Source organism: Tenrec ecaudatus, chromosome 9 (assembly GCF_050624435.1).
Source record: "Tenrec ecaudatus isolate mTenEca1 chromosome 9, mTenEca1.hap1, whole genome shotgun sequence".
Taxonomy (NCBI): Eukaryota; Metazoa; Chordata; class Mammalia; order Afrosoricida; family Tenrecidae; genus Tenrec; species Tenrec ecaudatus.
In genome coordinates, this window is record NC_134538.1 from 94,301,047 (window position 1) to 94,323,604 (window position 22,558).

A 22,558-nucleotide genomic window follows, 5' to 3' on the forward strand; every position below is an offset into this window, starting at 1 on the left:
TAGGAAACTTTTGGAAGAAAAGAGGTACATGAATATTAAATTCTTGTTTTTCAATTAATTTCAGGTTATTATAATATTTTTAAAATACTTAACCTTGCCCTTTAAAGTACTGCATATAGAATGCAAATTAAATGCTAAATTTTACATAGTTCTTACTCATGTGTGAAAAAATTAGATATTCTGCATCGTAGACAACTCTTCTGAAATAATGTCACCATGTAATATCACTGTTAGCTTTTCCAGCTGAGAAATGCTGTTTTCATGAATAGTGATAAGAAAGGAATTTGAATGGAATTTTACATTCTCATGTCTTGTTATATAAAATTGTCACTCAGGACTATAAATTTTATCCCTTTTATACCAAATATATAGTATCAATTTTGAGTGTGTAGCATAGGTTTAGATACATTCCATTCTATTGAATTTTTAAATGTCAGATAAACAATGTTAAGTAAAGAGAACTCAATAGGATTAGCTGGTTTTGATACATTTAATCAAAACCAGAAACTTTTCTGCTAATACATAATCCTAAAAACCTTATTTATACAATATGTAGCAATTGGCAATGTTTGCTTTAGTAATGTAACTTACAGTTGACTATTTTTACACAATAAGAATTTTTCAAGGATTTGATCTTTTTAATTACTTTTTTGAGAATATTTATTCTAGTTAAATACACTGGTAATTACAATGCCCAAAAATTAAACAGATATTTAAGAAGAAATGTGATTTAATATTAAATGAGCTGTACATTTTTATGGAAATTAGAAAATTAATTTAAAAGATATAGTTTAAATAACTATACTACCCAGTCTTTCATTTTTTATTTTTAATCTATTCAGCTGTATATAATGTAGTGGTTAGGAAAATATAATGTATTTTCTTAAGATCCGATCATTGTTTGCTGAGTTGAAATTGATTATTTAATATTTATGAAGTATCTATAAAGTTCAATGAATACTCACAAAGTCTGTTGTTTGCCTGAAGGACTATCTGTAAACATAGAAAACCTTCATAAGGAGATATTAATGAAAGGGCAACTAGAACAAAGATAAATTACTTGCCAAAATGCATCATCTTATACTGTTTTTATTTTTTACATTTTTTCAATTCACATCACCTCTCCATAAATACAGATTAATTAGTTTAGTTTTTTATTGTAAAATTCAGATCCATATTTGTGGTCTTTCTTCTTCAGTAAAGATAGTAGTCATATGCCATCGGGTTAAATTTTGTACTTCATCTATAATGATTTTCTAGGTCATCTGTAGCCTCTGCTTTAAATTCTTGCAAGTTCAATCTCATTGATTTTTATGGTGATTGTTTCCCTATTCTATTTTTATGTTTAGCTCTACTATTTTTGTTTTCTATAGGAATTTATACTTTTTAACACATTTCTCGTCTAATCATTCTGTGCATTTCAGTCAAATTTACTGTCTTCTCTTAATTAATGAACCAGCCAGCTGTACAATAACAATCATTTCCTCTTTGCTGATTCATTTATGACTAGCTGAGATCATTTTATAGTTCACAAAGCCAGCTCCATAGGACACCTGGGACATTTTCCATCACATAGCATACTACAAATCCCTGGTAATAGATTATGACAGCAACAAGACCCAAGGTACACTATGGACTTCTTGGGATGTTTACTACCCTCTAGTCATCCAACGCAACTTCTTAAGACATAGCTGCAACCTTCACAAATAAAAAGATCTCTTTATATGCCTATCCCAAATAGCTGGAGAAAGCCTGCTTGCCACAGAAAGTACCAAAAGAGTCAATGCAATTGAACCAGCGTTCTCAAGGGAAATTTGCAAGAGATAATGGCACTGATGTAAAAGGAAGGGATGCAAATTGTGGTGGGTAACTTTAAAGATGGATTCCAATACGTCCTACATTGCTGTATCATGTGGTGGTGTAGTAGTGTCTTCTATGAGGGCTCAGCCTACTAACTTGATTCTGATGAAGATCATAACACCTAAATTATTGGTGTCCTACTACCAGAATCGTGTTATGAAAAATCTGTGACATCCATTCAGTTCATCTTCTGTTCCTTCCTTGTGGCCCCTGATGGAAGCCAGATGTCATTAGTGAGCTAAGCTAAGGAGAGGCCTATGCTCCAAACTGAGGGAGGCCTCCACCCATAGGCCAGTTAGGACTTATTGTTGCTAATAATTACCTGACTAGAATGGTTCTTTCACAAGTGGACTCTTCATATTAGACAACAAGAACAACCCTGACCGGGTCCTTGTATGGGGTTACAAAGCAGAGTAGCCAGTGAAGTTTCACCTAGCCTGCTGACCTACAAATACCTTGATGGAATATATGTTTCCTGCTTTAAAGCATTGAATGTGTGGTGAGTTGTTAGGTAGGCACGGGTAAGTAACTTGTTTGTCATTCAATACCACGTGGGCTAGTTGAGAAGACTTGGGTGTTCGCTCTAGTGGAGTGGAGAACCACATGAAGATTCCGAGCGAAGGAACGATGACTTCTATTTTTAGACAATGACTCTTTTGCTGTGTTGGAAATGACTGTAGAGGAATAAAGAAGAAGTTAAGACTGTCTATGTGAGAGCTGATGGCTACCAGAACTAGTGGCAGTGATAACACATCACAGATTTGGTTTATTTGAAGAGAGGGCCCACAGATTTCCTAATGAAATAGATATGAGATGAGGCAGAAAGAAAACAAAATCATATCCATGGATGTATAAAGATGGATCTGCCCTTTATAGATACGGGGAAAGCTTTGAGGGACATTGATACAGGTAAAGAATATAGAAAATTCCACTCGCTGCATGATTGATGTAAGATGCTTAGTAGATAACTTAAGCGTGCCTTTCAAGTCTTCACTTGATTGCCTGAATCAGGTGCTCAAGGCATTGCGCCTAATATAAACATAAATTTTGGACTATTCGGTATGTGTTGATGCGTCGGTGCTGTTTGTTGAGTGGGTTTTCACTGATATCATCCCTGTGTACCAAGGAGCAAGCACTCTTTGGACCCACACTGTCGTTACAGTCAGTATTGTTTGGGCTCGCTATTGTAGCTATGTGCTATTCCATGCGATTGGGGGTCTTCCTTTCTTTTGCTGACCCTATGCCAAGCATGATGTCTTTCCCAGGGAATGTCGCTTTGGATAACATGTCAAAATTATGTGAGATGAAGTTCTGATATCCTCCCTCCTAAGGAATCTCCTAGTGAACATCTTCCAAAACAGATGTGTTTAGTCTTCTGGAAATCCATGATGTGTTCAACATTCTTCACAAACAACCTAATTCAACAGCATGAATTATTCTTTGTTCTTCCTTACTTATTGTCTTGCTTTTATGTGCATATGAGGCAACTGAAAATACCATGGCTTGAGTCAAACACACCCTTGTCCTTCAAGTGACATCTTTTTCCCACTTATCTCTGGTTTATTCAGTATAGAAATGGTATTAAAAGTCTCGAGACGAGATAAACTACCTACTGCATATGTATAGGCCGATAGGATGCGAGGCACAATAGCATCACTAGGGGGTGCTGGGTAACCCTGTCAAAGGAGGTAACATGAAGATGACCGTCTATAATATTTCTGTACCATATTCCTGCAGGAATTTATTATTTTTATAAAGTTATGCCTGTAGTTAGTTATGAAAACTAAAACATTATTATTAAGCACAGCTTACCTGTACCAATATTCCTGCAAGGCTAAAACTCTATGGGAACTTCTTTTTGACCCTTCTAATGGGCTCAGTCTGAGCTGCTGCTATTACTCAAGCACAACGACCCCAGGAAGGATGTGGCTTCATCTGCACACCCTACAAACACATGCTGTGCAAGCCGATGTTTCCAGAATCACTGATTGGGTCAAATGTTCTGCTGTTTGGGCTATGATTGTGTGGTAAGCAGTATTTGTGAGCCCATATCAGTAACTTTTATAGAGTAATGTGATAATCTTAAAAAAGAAGAGAAAAGGGCTAAAAAAAGCTCCCATTCTGTTATTAATGGTCACTACTAGTAACATTGATGACTAATGTTGCAACCAGTAGTGTTATAATTCAATAGGTATGGATTTTAATAAGCAATTTTGTTATTAGCATTTAGATAATCTAAGAAATGTTGCATGTAACAAATTTGTGACTATATTTACCATACATCACTCTATGATTAAGATTGAAACTAAGCATTCAGGGTGATGTCTCATGGGAGGAAGCCCATCGTGGGGAGGCCGAGTTGGACACCATTAGGTTACCAAACTCCATTAGAGACACCACTGCAGACATCTAATGACCAAACCCAGAATCACCTAAAAATTTAGAGGTCAGGGCGCTAACTGACCAGGATCCATACAAAAGGAAGTTGGAAGGCACAACTGTAAGAAAACATACTAGCAAAGTGTGGAGCCTGGAAGCTGAGAGAAAGGGACTTCAGTGTGTTGAGTATGTGGATGTTCTGCTCCGTCGGATGTTGTTGCTAGGTCCACCCTGGAGAGGCCAGAACGGGACCATTAGGTAGCACGTGGCACGCCTCGACAACCTTGCCGATGGAATTGATGAAGAGCTTCAGACTGAGACGAATAGAGAAGATGTGGGACGAGAAGCTTGAGGCAAATACAGAAGTATCTCTGATGGAGAAAATAGAGGAAGCAAGTGATAGCTGGAGAACAACGTGACGTCTGGGAGACTTTTGTAAAATGGAAAAAAATAACAGCAGGTTTTCATGCTGATAACTTAAAGACAGAAAAACGTTGCCAGAAAAATGAAGCAAGAGTTGGAAACAGTAAGTCATTCTGTGGAGAAAAATAAATAAATAAAACAAAAGAACACCCCCCCCCCACACACACACACACAAAGTGTTCTAAATTTCAAGGAAGAAACTAGTCAATCATAATTATTTGTTAAGCTAAAAGAACAGATTTTTTAATTCTGTCCTGGATGTTGAATGAAGAAAACCTAAAATGCTCACCAGAGTACAAACTGATGAGGAAATGATGCATCCGTGTATTACAAGGTATGATAGCTCCCACACACATGCTTTTTAATTTTTCAGTCTGTTACAGAAATAAGATCTCCTTTTTTATTCTTGAAGACAGAACAACAGTATGACTCGTGATATATCGTTTTTTCAGGTAAACGTATCATAACCTTCCTGACATTTTCATCACAGCTACATAATACTACACATTTTTACTTTCCATCACTAGCTGTCATTCTCAGAATCTAGTGTATGAATCCTTGGAAACTAGTAAAAAGTGAAGATCCTCTAGCATAGCCTTCTGAAAATGGCCTGGTAGCTCCGGACAGTGCAATGGAGTCGGCGCTTCAAGAGTGGCGGAGGATTGGGCTGGCTTGGTTCCGGGTCGTGTGCGAAGCTCTGCTGGCGAGTGGCTTGGACAACAACGGGAGTTGAAATAGGCCTGCTGTGCTGCTGAATGGGACATGGACACTAGAGAAATTGCACAAGGCTTCCTGAATAAAGGCTATGCTACTAGATTGAAATATAATCATCACATATGGTCTAATTCTCAGTTCTTTTAATATTTCTAGGTCCCCTGTTACCATCATGGAGACATGCCGGTTTGGTGTTAACTGAGGTAAAATAATTAGATATGTTATTTTCATTTTTGAATTTATCAGAATGGCTTTACCAACAAGAGTTTAAAGCAATGTATGCAATCATAAACACTTGCTCTTCCCAAGAGGGGTTTTAGTCATGATAAGTGGCCTATTTTCAAATATGTATACAAATTATCCAGTTATGAATTACCAATATTTATTAAAAATTAGTTTTATTCCATTCTTTTTAACTTTAGACTCTAGTAGGCAACAGCCTACCAGAAAGCAAGCAAACCAGCAAACTGAAAACATAATTGGGACCCCTTGAGCTTCTCTGTATCCTCACAGTGACATACACAGAGTGTGATCATGTGAAAGCAATAAATAAGTTGATGTTGACAACTGTAGCAAAGTATGTTCTAACAAGAATTTGGCTATTAAAATTATTTCAGTTATAAAATATAGGGGACCAACAATAAATACAAATGCTGAAAGGGGAATAATGTTTAAGACTCTTGATATGTTAGAACTAAAGTTAAATTTGTTCTTCACTGCTTACTGAGTGTGTTAGTCTGGGTACTTTAGAGAAACAAATCCATAGAAACTCATGTATAAGAGAGAGTTTTATATAAAGGGTAAGTGCACACCAAGAAAACATCCTAATCCAGTGTTTCCCAAGCCCACAAATCCAACATTAACTCATATGTCCGACACCAATCCACAAAGTCCTCCTCCATCTCACAAAACACACACTATGATGCCGACTGCAGGAGGAAAGCTGAGTCAGTGAATGTGTGAGCATCTCAGCGCTGGCAGGGGTCTCCACACGGCTGCTCCAGCACCCAGGGTTGCATCGGGGCAGGTCCATGCAGCTTTTCCTTGGGGATATCTTGCAGGAAGCGAGCCTAGCCAGCTGAAGCAGGGAACTAGATAAGGCAGCTGCACCCCGATGCGACCATCACAAAGCAAGAGACCTGAGAACTAGAAAGGCAAGGCTCACTGGACCATTTATCCCTCTGCCCTTCCATTAACCCCACATGTGTTTATCGGCCAGGTTGACACAATAAACTAACTCACTGAGTATGAAAGAACAGAAAGACAGGGCTTTTTGAAAGTCTAGTCAGAGTGAGGGACGACCTTAGAAATTTAAAATTCCAGACATACTACCTGTCCACAAAGAATTTGTAGTTTAGAGTGGAGAAAAGCTTGCAGTTCAATGTTATATTCTGTGTTGTTATTTTATATAAATGTTATGTTAGAACAATATTTATTATGCCCTTGGACAAAGATTCAGGTGGGGGATTGCTTCCTGAGAAGGTATTGCATGTCTTCCAAAGGAGATGTGTTGTTCAGAAAAAGCGTGAAGTTGTAATAGAATTTTTAACAAAGGAGTATAACATGCAGAGTAATCCAAGTAGGTTGTATATAAAGAACTAAAAATGACTAAGAGATTTGAAGAAACAGATAAGAAAAGAAAGGGATGGATCAATCATGAATCTCATATTGTGAACCAAGGAGTTTAATGTGTATCCCCAAAAGTCAAAGAGGTCACTACACTGTCAAAAGATGGACTAGTTTCAAGTGGACCAACGATCACGAAGATGGTGCATAATCCAGTAATTACTTTTTTCTGTTTAGCCAAAGGGCATCAAAAAGCATAGCTACACAATCAGAGTCCTTTTTTAAGCCCACTCTGTGTCACCCACACTGCCATCAGGGGTCCTGCTTTATTTCTGAACAGATTTCCATCTAAACCTCCCTTGAGGAATTCTGCACTCTGATTTCCATCATGTCAAAACGGCCATTTTCGCATCTTTGAGGGACTCGAGTAAGGTTCCTGTTAAATGCTCTTTGAGTTTAGAGAACAAGGAGTCTGAAAGAGCAAGATCAGGGTTATAGGTTGAATGGGGTAAGGTTTTCCCAAGGAAGTACTCAAACATCAGCCCTGTTTTGCTATGGCCTGTGATGTCAGTTTCCACCCTGAGCGATGCTATCCACAACAGAATGAAACCCAGAAGGGACCCTGCCTGGTCCTGCGCCGTCCTACCAGCAGCTTCTAAGCTTGAGCTCAGTGTGGCGGCCAGTGTCAATCCACCTTCTCTTTTCTTTGCCGCCATCTCTACTAACAACATGTCCAAAGTATGTGTGAGAAGGAGTCTCGCTATCCTTGCTTGCAAGCACTCTGGCCATATTTCTTCCAAGACAGATAGGTTTGCTCTTTTGGCAGTCCATGATATTTTCAATATTCTTCACCAGTACCACAATTCAAAAGCATTCGTTCTTCTGCCTTCTTATTCATTGTACATCTTTCACATCCATATGAGACCATTGAAACCCCCATGGTTTGGATCCAAAAAAATAAAAAAACCCAAACTCACTGCTGGACCCTTCTCCCCAGTGTGTTTTCAAGACGGCAACTGTTAGCAGGATAAGAAGACCCAGTCTTCCTCTCAAGGAGCGGCTGGTGGTTTTGACCTGCCAACCATGTGACTCACACAGCCCTATGAGTTACCACTACACATGTTCCCCCCACCTTTGCTTTTTTTTTTAAAAAAAAAAACTAGCACTTCTTTTTGCCTCATGCCTGCTTATCAGAATTTTCTTCTTTTCTAAAATAAGTCCTATTAAAGTGTTTTAAAATTCTACAACTCGATCACTTGATGTCCTTCTAAAATACATTTTTCTCATATATAAAATTTTATGCTCATAGTAATGAGAAAACCTCATTTTTTCTGTAAATCTTTAGTAATTAACAAATTTCTTGATACCATCAGATATAAGCAAGCTGGAACAACACAAATAGTAAAGAAAGCTGACAAATCAGCACCTTCACGTGTCTCACATGCAGTTAGTCATGAGTCTGGCCCACTGTTTGTTCTGAATAAATATTTAACAAAAGCATTCTTCAAAGGCCTCTGAAAATGATAAAAATAAATTGATCTTGATAAGTAAATCTGGTTTTAAAAGAAACTCGAACAGTATTGGATTCATCTCTCAGGGTATAGAGAAGATGTCACTACATCAAAGAGTACAATTGATTTAAAAAGAACTAAAAGAAAAGAAGAAGAGGGAAAGAAACTCTATATTAGTTGAAAGTCAACAAACCACCTTTTCCCACATAATCTTCAAGAACAAATTCAAAAATCAAACCCAAGAAAACTCACTGCCATTGAGTCCATTAGGACTCACAGAAACCCGATGGGACAAAGTAGAACTGGCCCTGCTGATTTCCAAGATTGTGACTCTTGATAGGAATAGAAAGCCTTGTCTCTCTCCGATGGAGTGGCTGGTGGTTTGGAACTGCTGACCTTAAAGTTAGCAACAGCACTTAACCCACTCTGACATCATGGCTCCTCAAGCAAAAAAATAGGATAACTAAACATGTTTAGATTTAAGGCTGGAAAATTGTAACTGATGGTAGAGATCAGTGGCTGCTCTAACTCATGAAAGCATTTTTGCCATTAATTCTTTCATAAATGTTATCTGGGACAAACTAGTGGGTCTCACGGTGGGCATATGTCTGAAAGTGGGAGAATTAACATGTGTACTGTGCTGACTGGACTTTGAATACAGTCCATAACATGTTTTATCTCATTCTTTTTTCCTGAAGCAGCGTACACTACTGTTGCTCCCATTATCGTAGGAAACATAAATGGATGACTGGTCCTTAAGTTTAAATAAATGTAGTGGTTTGGGTCTGAGAGATGGTTAAGAAGTATGAAGTCTAACTTTTACCATGTTTTGTTGGAGACCAACCCTGTAGACAATCAGTGGTTAGGCTTCAATATCGTGAATTTATTTTGAGATGTCAGTTTTAAGACAGGGATGTAAAATGTGTTTAAGGCGATGATAATGTCCCACTTTAAAGTTCTTGTGTTCCTGCTTAAGTGGTATAATAACACATGCTGTGGAAATTTCCTATGTTTATTTTAGAATCACTGCTCTGCGCATATGTATTATTCTTGGTAGACGGGCATGTTCATATCTAGGGCATCTTACTATGATGACTGATTATGCTCCAGCTGGTCTTTCTCTACTTAGGAATGAAGTTTTTTACTGGAGTAAATTTAATCAGGCAATCTCGTTAAATATGGCACTAGCCCCGATCAGTTGAAACTTTCGAAAAGAGAAAGTGCCAGAAGACTAACAAAAGCCATAGTCTTTAAGATCATGAACTTCTCCAAGGTGCGCTCTGAAGCTTCCTGGTCTTCGGTCCATCACTTAGTAGCTGCTCTGGATTGAATAGGTCCCCAAAAGAGATACGGTGGGGACACTAACTGTTGGCATCTGTGGACACGGCTGTCTCGAGTGAGATCTTTGAAGATGTTGTCAGTCAGGTTTACCTGAACTCACACTGGAGTAGAGCAGGTCTTAAGCCAGTGAGAGAGGACAGACGTACAGGCAGAGAAGACAGCCAGAGGACATAGGGTGCTGAGTGTGAGCTATGTGGCAGTGGCCAGTCAATGATTGCTTGCACTCCTCAGGACAGGAAGAGGGCCCACAGGCGTATTGATTGGTATTTCTAGCCTTCAGAGCTATGAGGCAATAAACATTTGTTCTGATAAGCCGCCTGGCTTGTGGTATTTCCTTAATGGAAGGGCTAGGAAACTAAGACGTCACTTCTGTTACATTTAAGGTGCTGCTTTAGGCCTCTAATTCTTGGTTTTCAATAAATTGGGGGGTAATATTAATAGCCACATATTAGCCTTGATATGAGAATACAATAAGATAATATATGTATTGTCTTGTCCAAATGAAGGGCACATAGGAAGTGGGCAATAGATGTTTCCTCTTATTTTTACTAATATGTTTCCCAAATACTGTCAAAATGATTTGCAGGCCACCTGCATCAGTCTCACTAGAGGTAGACATTAAAATAGAAATTTCTGGCTTTCTTTCAACATCTCCTGCTTTGAGACCTCTAGTCTTGAAACTCATAAATCTGCAACTTTCACAAAGATCCTAGATGATTCTTGCATTCACTAAAATTTGAAAACTATTTTCCAAATATTTTCATTTAATTTTTAAAAATTCTGTTTTCATGTAAGTAAAGACACTTTACTTAGCAACTCCTTTTTATTATCTTATCAATATGTTACTTTCCTGGGAAAAAAAGAAATATAACTTGCTGGAGTTTTTGTTTAAATGCCCATCCTCACTTCTACCCTAGCTCAACACCAGGCAAAAACCACCTCCATTCTGGAAAGATGTTGAGCCTTCTACAGCTCTTTTCTTCATATTTATTACCAGTTGGACTTCTCAAAAACAGTGACCAAACACTTCTCAAAAAAGCTATCTTGGTAGTTAATCACACTCTGAATGATAAAGTTAAAATCACTTGATAGAATTATTTTGGAGATTAGCCATCAAATCTGTCAATATAGAAAGATGAATGAAAAGAGGGTCAGAGACATTAAAGAGAAAAAGAAGATAGATGAACTAGTAAAACGATAGAAGTTCACTAGAATCATGATTAACAAGAATTCATGTCTCAGTCCTTATTAAGCCCCCAGAAGTCTGATAGGACCTGGGGCAAGTCCTACCTGATTAGATAAAGCTTCTAAGGAGGTTATTGTTAAAAACTAGGCAAATATTTCTTTGACACTTGCTACTGCTGTCAGGTAAGCACTGGACTGCTAATTTCAATGTAGGAAGGTTCTGCCCAACAGCTACTCTGCAGAAGAAAAAATATGCCATTTGCTACTTAAAGATTTATAGGCTTTGAGCCCCCTTTTCAGGCTTGTTGAAGCCCCTGTGGGGTACTGGTTACTTGTTGGGCTGCTAAATGCAAAGTCAGTAGTTCAATGCCACCAGCTGCTCCACAGCAGAAATGTGGGGCGTTGTGCTCCTTGAAGAGCTACAGTCTCAGAAAACCACAGGGGCAGCTCTGCCTCATCCTGTAGGGTCATTATGAGTTGGCATGAACTCAATGGCGGGAGTTTGGTTTTTATTCGTTCACAGGATTGCTATGATTTGGAAATCCTAATCCCTCTTTATACTTGTGGCTTTATTTCCTTTTTGAAATGGGTTTTCTTTCTTATGGTAATGAAGCAGCAATAGTGTAGAGTATGTTTAGAATCAATCTCTTTTAGGCAAGCAAAAATATCTTACCCCCAACCAATGATCTAAGCAGTTAAAGATCTGCATGGGACAAAGGCTCTGAAGTGACAAGGACCCTCCCCCAGAGCTGATGGGAAGAGAAAGCCTTCCTGGAGAACTGGCCCTGCAGAATCCAGACTTTAGTCGGCCTCCTTTCTGTGAGAAAACATCTTCTGTTTGTCAAAGGCATCCACTTTCAACCACTTGTACGATTTCTGTTATGGAAGCATTAGGTAGCTGAGACACCAAGGAACCAGAATTATTTTTCTATGAAAATTCAGAGATGTTTGATGAAAACCATTCTGATCAATATCTAATCACAGTATATGTGCATTTTTGTTTTTGTTTTTCACATTACTCTTTATCTATGGGAATTGTTTCAGAAACATTCATGAAACTTAAAAAAATGCACTCACTTTAAGGCTGAGGACTTGGGCTTGTCCATTAGAAGAAAGCAGGATAGTAACTCTATTTCAATGTTGAGAACACTGGAACACAGGGGTCATTAAAGTCCCACAAAGTTACAGAGTTCAGCAATGTTAAATCTAGAAGATAAATAATCCTAGACTTTATCTTTCTTTCATTTGGAAAACAACAAAAGATATATTATACTTAATGTCCAATGTGTTTATGATCAGAGTAAAGCTCTCTGGGTATACTTTGTATTTGAAGTTCAAGGATATTGAGCCAATAATGAAATGTTCTCCACTCCTTAAAGAAACATTTACACAAATAACTAAATGTAGATAGTACCATGGGACACTGTAGCCCGTCCTAGAAGGCTTCTATAAAATTTTAAATCTAAATACCAAAAAAAAGATTTCATCCACAGAAAATAAAGTCATATTGTAGATAAATATTATACATAAAGAAATGTTATAAATCATTTTCCTCCCATATATTTGAAAAATTTTACATAATATACACACGTGCACTAACCTTTACCCTAAAAAACTCATTTTTAATCTCTGGTTTAAGATTCTCAGCTCTATCAATAACTTGTCTATATACATAATTTCAGATGGGAAATCAAATCCTGATAATAGTGTATAAACCAACTTCTGACAATATTAGCAGCCATTTCCTAAATTCTATATATTGTTTTAACTTTATCAAGCAGGAAATGCAAATTCCCTACATAGTAATTCTTCCCTTAAAGATATACCACTTCATTGAATTAGAGACTGTTGCTGAACCTAAGCCAGACATTAAAATGGGATTATAAATAACAAATACATGTGTACATGTGTTATTTTATTCCTAAAAGGGTGAGATACTAGAAGGGCGTAGGAGACAGTTGTGAGCATCTCAGGAGCCTGCTGCAGACTTGCATTATCCAGAGCACCCCATCTGATAAACACGGGAACACAGAGGCATTGTGTTCATAATCTATGTGCTGTTCATTTTCCTTGAAACAAAAGTTACATAGGAAAGTGTTTTGAAAACCTGGTGCCATGTTGAATAGTTGGGAATACAATAGACAGCTCAGGGACACCCGTTGGAGAGGACAAAATCACAATTTCACTCTGGAAAACACAGGAAGAGTGATGGAGTGTGTCGAAGCAAGGTCACGCCAATCACCTAGAGAGACCGTCTGGACAAAACAGGCTCCCCAGACAACTACGATGCTCCCTCGCTCCCTTCCCCTCAGGGACAGACAGATGATCTTTAGAACCTCCTGCCTCCATGGGAAAAGTAAGATAGGGATAAGAGACTAGAAACTGGACCTGAGCAGTATTCATCCTGGATCGAGGCTAATCCAGCTTCTGCCTGGGTCCAGCCCTTGCCCTGACTGCCTAGCTGTGGCTCAGGCTGGCAGAGGGCAATGCCAACCCAGGGGTCTCCAGGATGGCATCGAGAGTGGAATTTGCAACTGTGAGACGTAGGGGTAGTGCATGAACCTTCACCTTTGTTCTTGCTCGACACCCAGGAAGTATTAGGGATGGACTTGCATTTTAATCTTGCCTCACTTGCTCTAGGTAATGGTCATTCATCTGAGATTTCCCTTGGGTGGTCAAGTGAAATTTCTTAGTAAGGCACTTCTGCCCATGTCTCTAACTCCAACCAAATGATTGGGTCAGACTATTTTGGTAGTTAATCATACTCTGAATGATAAAAATCAGTTGATAAAATTATTTTGGAGATTAGCCAAGCTATCAGATGGAGCCATCTTTGAAGCAGGAGCAGAGGGAGAAAGCCCAGACAATGGGAAGAGTACATTCCAGATCTGTCTGAAGTGGCAGAAGCCAGAGGCAGGAGAGAATGAGGTCTGGAGACTGAGGGAGAGTAAAAGAAGCAGCACTGAGACTGCAGGACTGTGGCACAGAGCTGCTCATAGGTGGCCTGGCCGGAGAAGGCAGAAGACAAGGGACCTCGTGGCTGAGGCTGAGGAACAGAGGGTCTTGGTTGCTGGATGAGGAGAGGTGGTGCTGTGGGCTGGTGACTGTATCCTGACTGTTCATGGATCCTGACTGTTGGTAATCTATTAGCTCCCCTAATGATTCCCTAGTTGTGAGTGTTGTCTGTGAGTTCTGTGTGGATTCCCCGCATTTACATCAATATATGTGTTTGTTTGGGGTCTTCTGATGCCTGATTGCTGATCCTATGAAACACAGAGGTCACCACGAGGCTGCACAAACTCCACAGCAACTGATCTAAAGTGCCGAACAGCTAGTTGGAAGTTAAAAATAAAAATAATAGCGGATATTAACATGAGCACCATTATAAAGCCCATCAGAGATGCCAACATCCAGCACTCACATTATAAATTAGATGCCACATTTCAAGACTGCAAAATCAGGAGTGAATGAAATTAAGGAACTTCACCAAGATCACACAGCTAGGTACATGGAAGGGAGCTAGGGAAAGCGAGCTGCCGTGCCCTTTGGCGCCTCCCAAGAGCAGCTGGAGAAGGAAAAATGACTTTCCTCCGGAGCACTGCTTCTCACCCTTCCTTGGGCCACGGCCCTTGCATACAGCTCCTCCTGTGGCGGGGAGCCCCAACCAGAAAGTTCTTTTCAGTACTACTGCGGAACTGTCCTTTTGCTACTGTTAGGAATTGTACTGTAAATATCTGATATGCAGGATATATTTTCATTGTTACAGATTGAACATCATGAACGCATCGTGACTCCTCACAAAAACAATGTCATTATAGATTGGGAAATATTTATTTCTAATGACAAATGAAGCTTTGTCTGGAAGCATGGTGCAGCATGGCTAGCAGTCTTCACGCCGGGTACTCATCTGTGGGCGTCTCTGCATGTGGTGCAGACCTGCCTGGAGACAGATAGAGGAGCGGTGCCACGGTTCCTGAGACCATCGGAAACATGTGTTTTCTGATGATCTTAGGTGACCCCTGTGAAAGGGTCATTCGACCTCCAAAGGGTTCGTGCCCCCAGGTTGAGAAGCACTGATCTAGAGCCTAACACACACATGCACACACACACACAACACACACACACCAACCGCTGATCTAGAGCCTAACACACACACACCAACCACTGATCTAGAGCCTCACACACACACACACACACACACACACACACACACACCAACCGCTGATCTAGAGCCTAACACACACACACACCAACCACTGATCTAGAGCCTAACACATACACACACACCTACCACTGATCTGAAGCCTAACACACACACACCAACCGCTGATCTAGAGCCTAACACACACACACACCAACCACTGATCTAGAACCTAACACACACACACAGAGAAAAATGGTTAAAGCAAAGCCATCCACTGTTGCAGCCCCCAATTCAAACCAAGCGGCGGTCACCGAGCCCATGCGACCTGAAGTGACTCCATCAAAGACAACGCACTGCTGTCCAGCGCCTGCCAGGCTTTGCATGGGCTACAAGTGCACGCTGCCTCTTTCTCCCGCAGAGCCGGCCGTCTGTTCAAACCACTGACCTTTCGGGCAGCAGTCAAGCACTAACCCCTGGAGCACTAGACCTCGTTTGCGTATTACAGTGTTAGACAGCTGAGACTCTAAATGTATTTACAATGTTGCGGAATAGCTACGCTTTATCACCAGCGCATGGCCGTACTGGTTTTCAGGGCGCTCGTCCACAACGTGCCAGTGTTAAGCTGTGTGTTTCCTTTCCACCCTGCAAAACACTCAGGGTCCTAACACAAGACTGTGAGCCTGTACTTTGGTCTGGAGAGTTGGGCTAGTAGAGGAATAATAGTTTACAGCCAGTGTCAATACAGAAAGATATATTCTTACATCAATGCCGAGTAACGATGGAGTCACTTATGTTAAGCTAAAACCTCACTAATACTATTTCCTATAAATGTTTGGTCTTCCCCAAGAAACCTAAAATAACTAATTAAGACATGCATGGTCAATTTAACCTAATTCAAAATTTCCCTTCATTCCAAATAAGGAAATAAAATGCCTGCAAGTTATTGCGCAACTTCTCAGCTTCCTGCACTTGTGTGTCCTGTGCCTTTAGGAATCCGGGGACTTCTAGAAGCTTTGTCTGATTCTAGAAAAGGCATTTCCCACTTCAAGAATTGCTTATAAAACTTCTAAGTGTGTATAAAATTCAATCTCGTAGAAATTTTATTTTCACCATTATATTCATCTATAGCTATATTCATATATACTTATAAAATACATGCATATATATGACTTACTAGCTTATTAAAATATTTTATTTTTGTAACATTCTAAGTTTATGTTCTTTTCACCACTTTTGTTGTTGTTAAAATATATTCTTCGCTAATAAAATAATTTCATAATAACAGTTATTTCCATTGACTTTTCTGGATCGTTTTGTGTTCTTACATGACAAAACGCAAAGCAGTCAACTATATGTTAACAGTTACATTTTTTTTTATTTTCTTAAAAGCTGAAGTGAGAAAATGGATATACTGCTCAATAACTCTCAAATTTCTTGTGACATAGGAAAAGGACACCTGCTGGTATATGAATTTTGAATGAAAAATAATATCCCCATTTCCTGAGTGGGCTCATCAAGCCTGTGGGCAGGAGTCACTCACTAATCATTCCAGGTGCCTCAGAATCAACAGACACAAATGGAGAGCAGAGAGAGAAAAGGGCTGGGAGAATTTGGTTTTCAACCACTATTTCAAAGGATATTAGTACCAATTTGCTTCTATTCACTAATATAATTCTATTCCTATAACACTCCTTCTGATTACTGTACCCAATAATAAGGGAAAATAACATTTTTTAGCTACATGATGATATGGGGTCATAATGATTAATGGTGCTTGCTGTAAACACTCTCAAAATTGCTGTTTTGTTTTCACTATAATAATTTATACAAGGATTTCACAAGCTATAATTCATAAGGCAATATTTACTTGGAGATAATCTTATATGATCAAATAAATTCAGAATGGATAGTGTAATTTCCTCACTACCACCACCTCCACCACCACCGCCTCCACCACCACCATCTCCACCACCTCCACCACCACCTACACCTACACCACCACCACCTACACCTACACCACCACCACCACCACCTCCAACACCTCCACCACCACCAATACCACCTCCACGACCACCACCACCACCTCCACCACCACCTCCACCTCCACCACCTCCACCACCTCCACCACCTCCACCACCTCCACCACCTCCACCTGCACCACCACCTCCACCACCTCCATCACGTCTACCACCTCCAACACCACCTCCAACACCTCTACCACCTCCACCTGCACCACCACCTCCACCACCTCCACCACCACCACCACCACTTCCACCACCTCCACCACCACCTCCACCACCTCCTCCACCTCCACCACCACCACCACCTCCACCACCTCCACCACCACCTCCACCACCACCACCACCACCTCCACCACCACCTCCACCACCTCCATCACCTCTACCACCACCACCACCTCCACCACCACTTCCACCTCCACCACCTCCACCACCTCCACCACCTCCACCACCTCCACCACCTCCACCACCTCCACCTGCACCACCACCTCCACCACCTCCATCACCTCTACCACCTCCAACACCACCTCCAACACCTCCACCACCTCCACCTGCACCACCACCTCCACCACCTCCACCACCACCACCACCACTTCCACCACCACCACCACCACCACCTCTTGGAAGCACTCTCTCATCAAACCACATACATTGCGGTTTAATTCTAAAGGGAAGGGTAAAACCAGAGAGTTTTTGGTATCACCTTTTATTTGGTTTTAAATCTGTGTAATTGTGTTCAACCCATAATTACCCTGAAAATATTCTTTTTCGTTTCCAGATGACATCTACTAACATTCCAAGATTATGTTCTCCCTTACATACCGTGGGAAGCTCTGCTCTTCGGTTTCTTGTGTAACAAAACTCATTCAGACGACAGCATGATAGAAAGTTTGGAAATCAGTCTTGAGGTGCTCTGATGCCCAATACTTGGAGGTTTGTGATTACATTTCTTTACTCCCTAGTTTGAAGACTGTGGGTAAATCCTCTTAACTTGTGCGTATCACTTTTTTAGCTGGAAATGAGTTCCTACCAATGGGGGCATGAGGATTGTTCTTGAAGTGTTGTCCTAAGTGACCATTGAGAGAATGACTACGAGGTGTAGTGCCTAGTGCAGCTCCCCAGTCACAGTCCTTACACCGAGTTCCCATCGCTTCCATGTCCTGAAAACCTCTGTGTTCCAGAGTAAGACTCCCCTCCCTCAGGGTCCAGGATGTGGCCCTTCCGAAGGAGACCTCGAGCCTTTCGGTGTATGTTTGAGGCCCGCACCTTCAGCCAAGCACAAGCCAATCGTGCCAACAGAGACCTTAATGACTCCATAAACATATTTACTGTGCCCTTCATATATATCTTGCAAACAAACCGTTGAGAATTAGTAATCAACAATAAGATAACTTACATTTTAATCTTCTCTTATCCAAATTTCTATAAACTCCAAGCAGATAGTCTACTTCATTCCTTGTGGGCTAGTGGGATAACCATCATTTCCAGGACTCCTGAAAGAAAATTTTACATGAGGCTAATTGCAAACCAGATCAATTTTTAGAACAAACATCCTTGAAAATGTCCCTTTAATTTCCACTTAATTTGAACAGATTTCATTTGAAGTCCCTATTCATAAAAAACATTCCATTGACATAATTTGGTTGTAACTAAATTAACCTGTTGCTGTGAAGCTGATTTTGACTGGTGGTGATATTAAAGGATTGTATAGAACTACCATATAGGTTAAAAAATCAAACCCACTTCCATTTATTTGATACTGACTCATAGCAAGTCTATAGGATGGGTAGAACAGCCCCTGTGAGCTGTTTAGACTGTAAGTCTTTATAGGAGTAGAAAGCCAGCCATCTTTCTCCCGTACAGGATTACCAGGGCTGTAATCTGCTCCAAAAGACCTCTTTTAAATGATAACAAGCAAAGATGTCACTTTGATGACCAAGATGTGTTTGGCCCAAATCATGGCATTTTCAATCACCTCATATGTGAAAGCTGGACAATAAATAAAGAAATTGATCTGCTAATCTAAAAGTCCACCATGAGTTGCTGTGTGAAAAGAATATGGACTTTCTACTCCAAGAAAGTGTTCCGTTTCAGGAACCCACTTTAGAACCCAGTTCTATTCTGCCCTGTAGGGTTGTTAGGAGTCAGGCTGGACTGGATGGGCGTGAGGGAGCAGAACTGTGCATTTAAATTATGGTGTCGGTGAGGAGTACTGAACATATCCTGGGCTGCCAGGGGAGTGAACAAACCTCTCTTGGAAGAAATACAGCCAGAATGCTCCTCAGAATGGAGAAAGTTGACATGTCATTTCACATATATTAGATAAGTTATCAGGAGGGGTCAGTCCCTGGAAGAAATGACTTTATGCTGGGTATAAGGGAAAGTCAGTGAAAGATCAAGGCCTGTAGCAAGGTGGCTTAGCTCATGAATGCAAGGACAGGCTGGGACACGGGAAGATGGCAAGGATGCTGAAGGCTCGGCAATAGTCCCTTCTATTGCACAGAGTCCCCATGAGTCAGATTGGCTTGATGGCATGACACCGAGCAACAATAACATCTCACACTTCGGACAGTGTCAGGAGAGGCCCATTCCTGAAAAAGAGCATTATTCTGGGTAAAGCAGAAGACAGTGAACAACAGGAAGACCTGCTAGGAGACTGGTGGGCACAGCGGTTGCAACATTGACCCCAAACAACACCACTCGAGGTTGGCACAGGACAGTGTTTAGCTGTATTGTTCATAGAGCTGCAATACAACAAGGGGCTTTAAGGAAGAAAACTGTCACATCTCTCTCCTGTCCAGCAGCTGGCATGTTCCAACCAGTAATGTTTTAGTTAGCTGAATGGTTAGCCCGTGTGCCACCAGAACGCCTTAAACTAATTTAACCAACCAACCAATTAAGTATCATTGAGTCAATTCTGTCTTATATCGTGACCCTCTATAAGTTTTCTGACATTAAATCTTTAGGAACAGACAGCTTCATCTTTCTCTGAGGTGTGGCAAATGGTTTGAACCACTGACCTGGAGATGAGCAACCCAACCCCTGATTCATATTTCCTGAACCCATGGCCAGTGAGTCAGCTCTGAAGCATAGAGGCCGATATAGGATGTATGAGTCTGTAAATCTTCATGGGAAGAGAAAGTCTCATCTTCCTATCTTGGAGAGGCTGGTGGATTTGAACAACTGGCCTTGAAATTAGCGTCCAACACTTGCTGACAGCACCACCATTCCGAACGTACTCAACTTTACATTGAGCCTCACAATTTAAACAGCTAGGGGAGAGGAGGAGAAGCGAGGAAGAAGCAAAGCAAAAGGCAGAATGTTGACAGGCAGGATGCACCTAAGTAGAACTGTAAGTCTGTCATTCATAAGATTGGAGACAAGATTAAGAATAATAAACTCCATTTTACCTTGAACAAAGCTCATCTCCACCTTACCTGGAACATAAATGTATTCATTCAAGACTTAAGAGTCTTGAGTAGTTCAAACAGGTAAACGCTCAACTGCTAATATAAAGGTAGTTTCAACCCACCTTGTGACATTTCATGAGACATAGTGTCATGACCTTGAAACCCAATGGAATCAGCAGTCCTACTCAGCACACATGGGGTCCCCATAAATAGCAATTGACTTCATGGTAACTAACAGTAAGTGCTGATGGGGACCAGGATTCTCTGGGTGGCAGAGACGGTTACCGCACTCTGAGGCTTGGGAAAGGATGGGCATTGAGTCTACGCAGAGGAATCTCTGAAGAAAGGCCTAGTGATCGACTTCCCCCAAGCCAGCCCCTAAAAGCCTTGTGGAGGCCAGGTTCATTGCGAGCCACATGGGGTCACCATGAGGTGCCGGTCACTCAATGAAACTACAGTAGTCTTGCTTTTTAAGATGGAGTTAAGTTCAGCTCCACGCGGCTTGTAAATAGAATAAGAAACAAGCAACCCAGACTTAACGCTATTTTTGTGAAGCCTATTTTTCGTGGGGGTGGAGTGTGCAGGGAGCAGGAAATGAAAAACAAGGGAAAATATATAACTCATGTGAAATTTACAAGGAAACTGAATCGGAGGAAGACAATAAAGCAGATGAATATGCTAGTGCGTCGGGGTTCACATGTGAGTGGCCACAGAGGCCCCGCCCAGGAGGTGTGGGCAGGAGTGACTTGCTGTGCTTCCAGGTCATGCTCTTCAGGGCGGAGTGACGTGTGCATGCCGAATGGAACATCGTGCCTGGCGAACAGTAAATGCTGAACACTGAATAGGGAAATTCATATGACAAATACCTCCGAACTTCAGCATAAGGGATTTAGTTTAGTTTTTGCTTAGCATATTCCTACCCAAAGGTGTGAATTCCCTACAAGGTATTATAATATAAAGTGTAGATTCCCTTAACTTTAGCAGTTTTAAAAATAGGATGTGTTTACCCTGGTCGACCTTTGGAAGGAAAACAAACATTCTAATTAGAATTTAAGAGGTTGTCGTAAGTTTTCAAATATTTAGATATTTCATTATAAACAGTGTCTTAAATTTTTAAGTGCTGGCTATTTAGTGGGCAATAGATTTTTTCAAAGTTTTTATTCATAATCTTATGAATTACTAATGCTTTACTTATTCGACTTAGTGATATCATGTTAGTGATAGATCATGTATACATTATATTAAATACTTTCTGAAAGAAATCCCCAATTAATTTGTAACTATATGAAGTCTCATGGAAATGTCAGCTCAAGCAGAAAGTTAGATTGGGCAAAGGTTTTTCAGATGGAAACATGACGTTCGACTCCAATAATCTGCATATACCAGTTGAGCTTCGCCTATATATAGAAAGAGACTGGGATTTCTACTCCCATAACAGTTACAATCTTGGAAACCCACAGGGGTCATTGTGAGTCAGCATTGACTCCATGGGAGTGAGTTGGACGGCCAGAGCTTTTGTAGTTTGCATTTCCCCTTTAGGTGAGCTTCCAGCAGCTCAGCTCTGAGTTAGTGCACTAGTTGGCATCCTCCGGGAAGGTTCTTCTCTGGTCACAGTGAATTTTTTCTTAAAAGCAGTTTTGCTTAAACCTCGTTTTTTGTAAGGCCCAATTTAAGAGAACAGCATGCCGCTGTGAGATTTTGTTTCCTGCTCAGGAAAAATGCCTCAGAAACTGTTGTGATGTTGAACACAGCTTCAAGGACAGTGCTATGGGAAAGCTCAAGTGTACGTACAAGTGTTTTTCTCATTTTAAAAAAGGTGACATGTTGATTGATGACGAACCTTGTTCTGAATGTTCATCAACTTCCTGAATGGGAAAAATATCAACAAAATTTGTTCACTTGTCCTCAAAGAATGACGGGCCAGTGCAGAGATGGGGAGGTTATCTGGACTATCATGGAGCTCGGTTCAGTGAATTTTAACTGAAGATTTGGGAATGAGAAGGATCA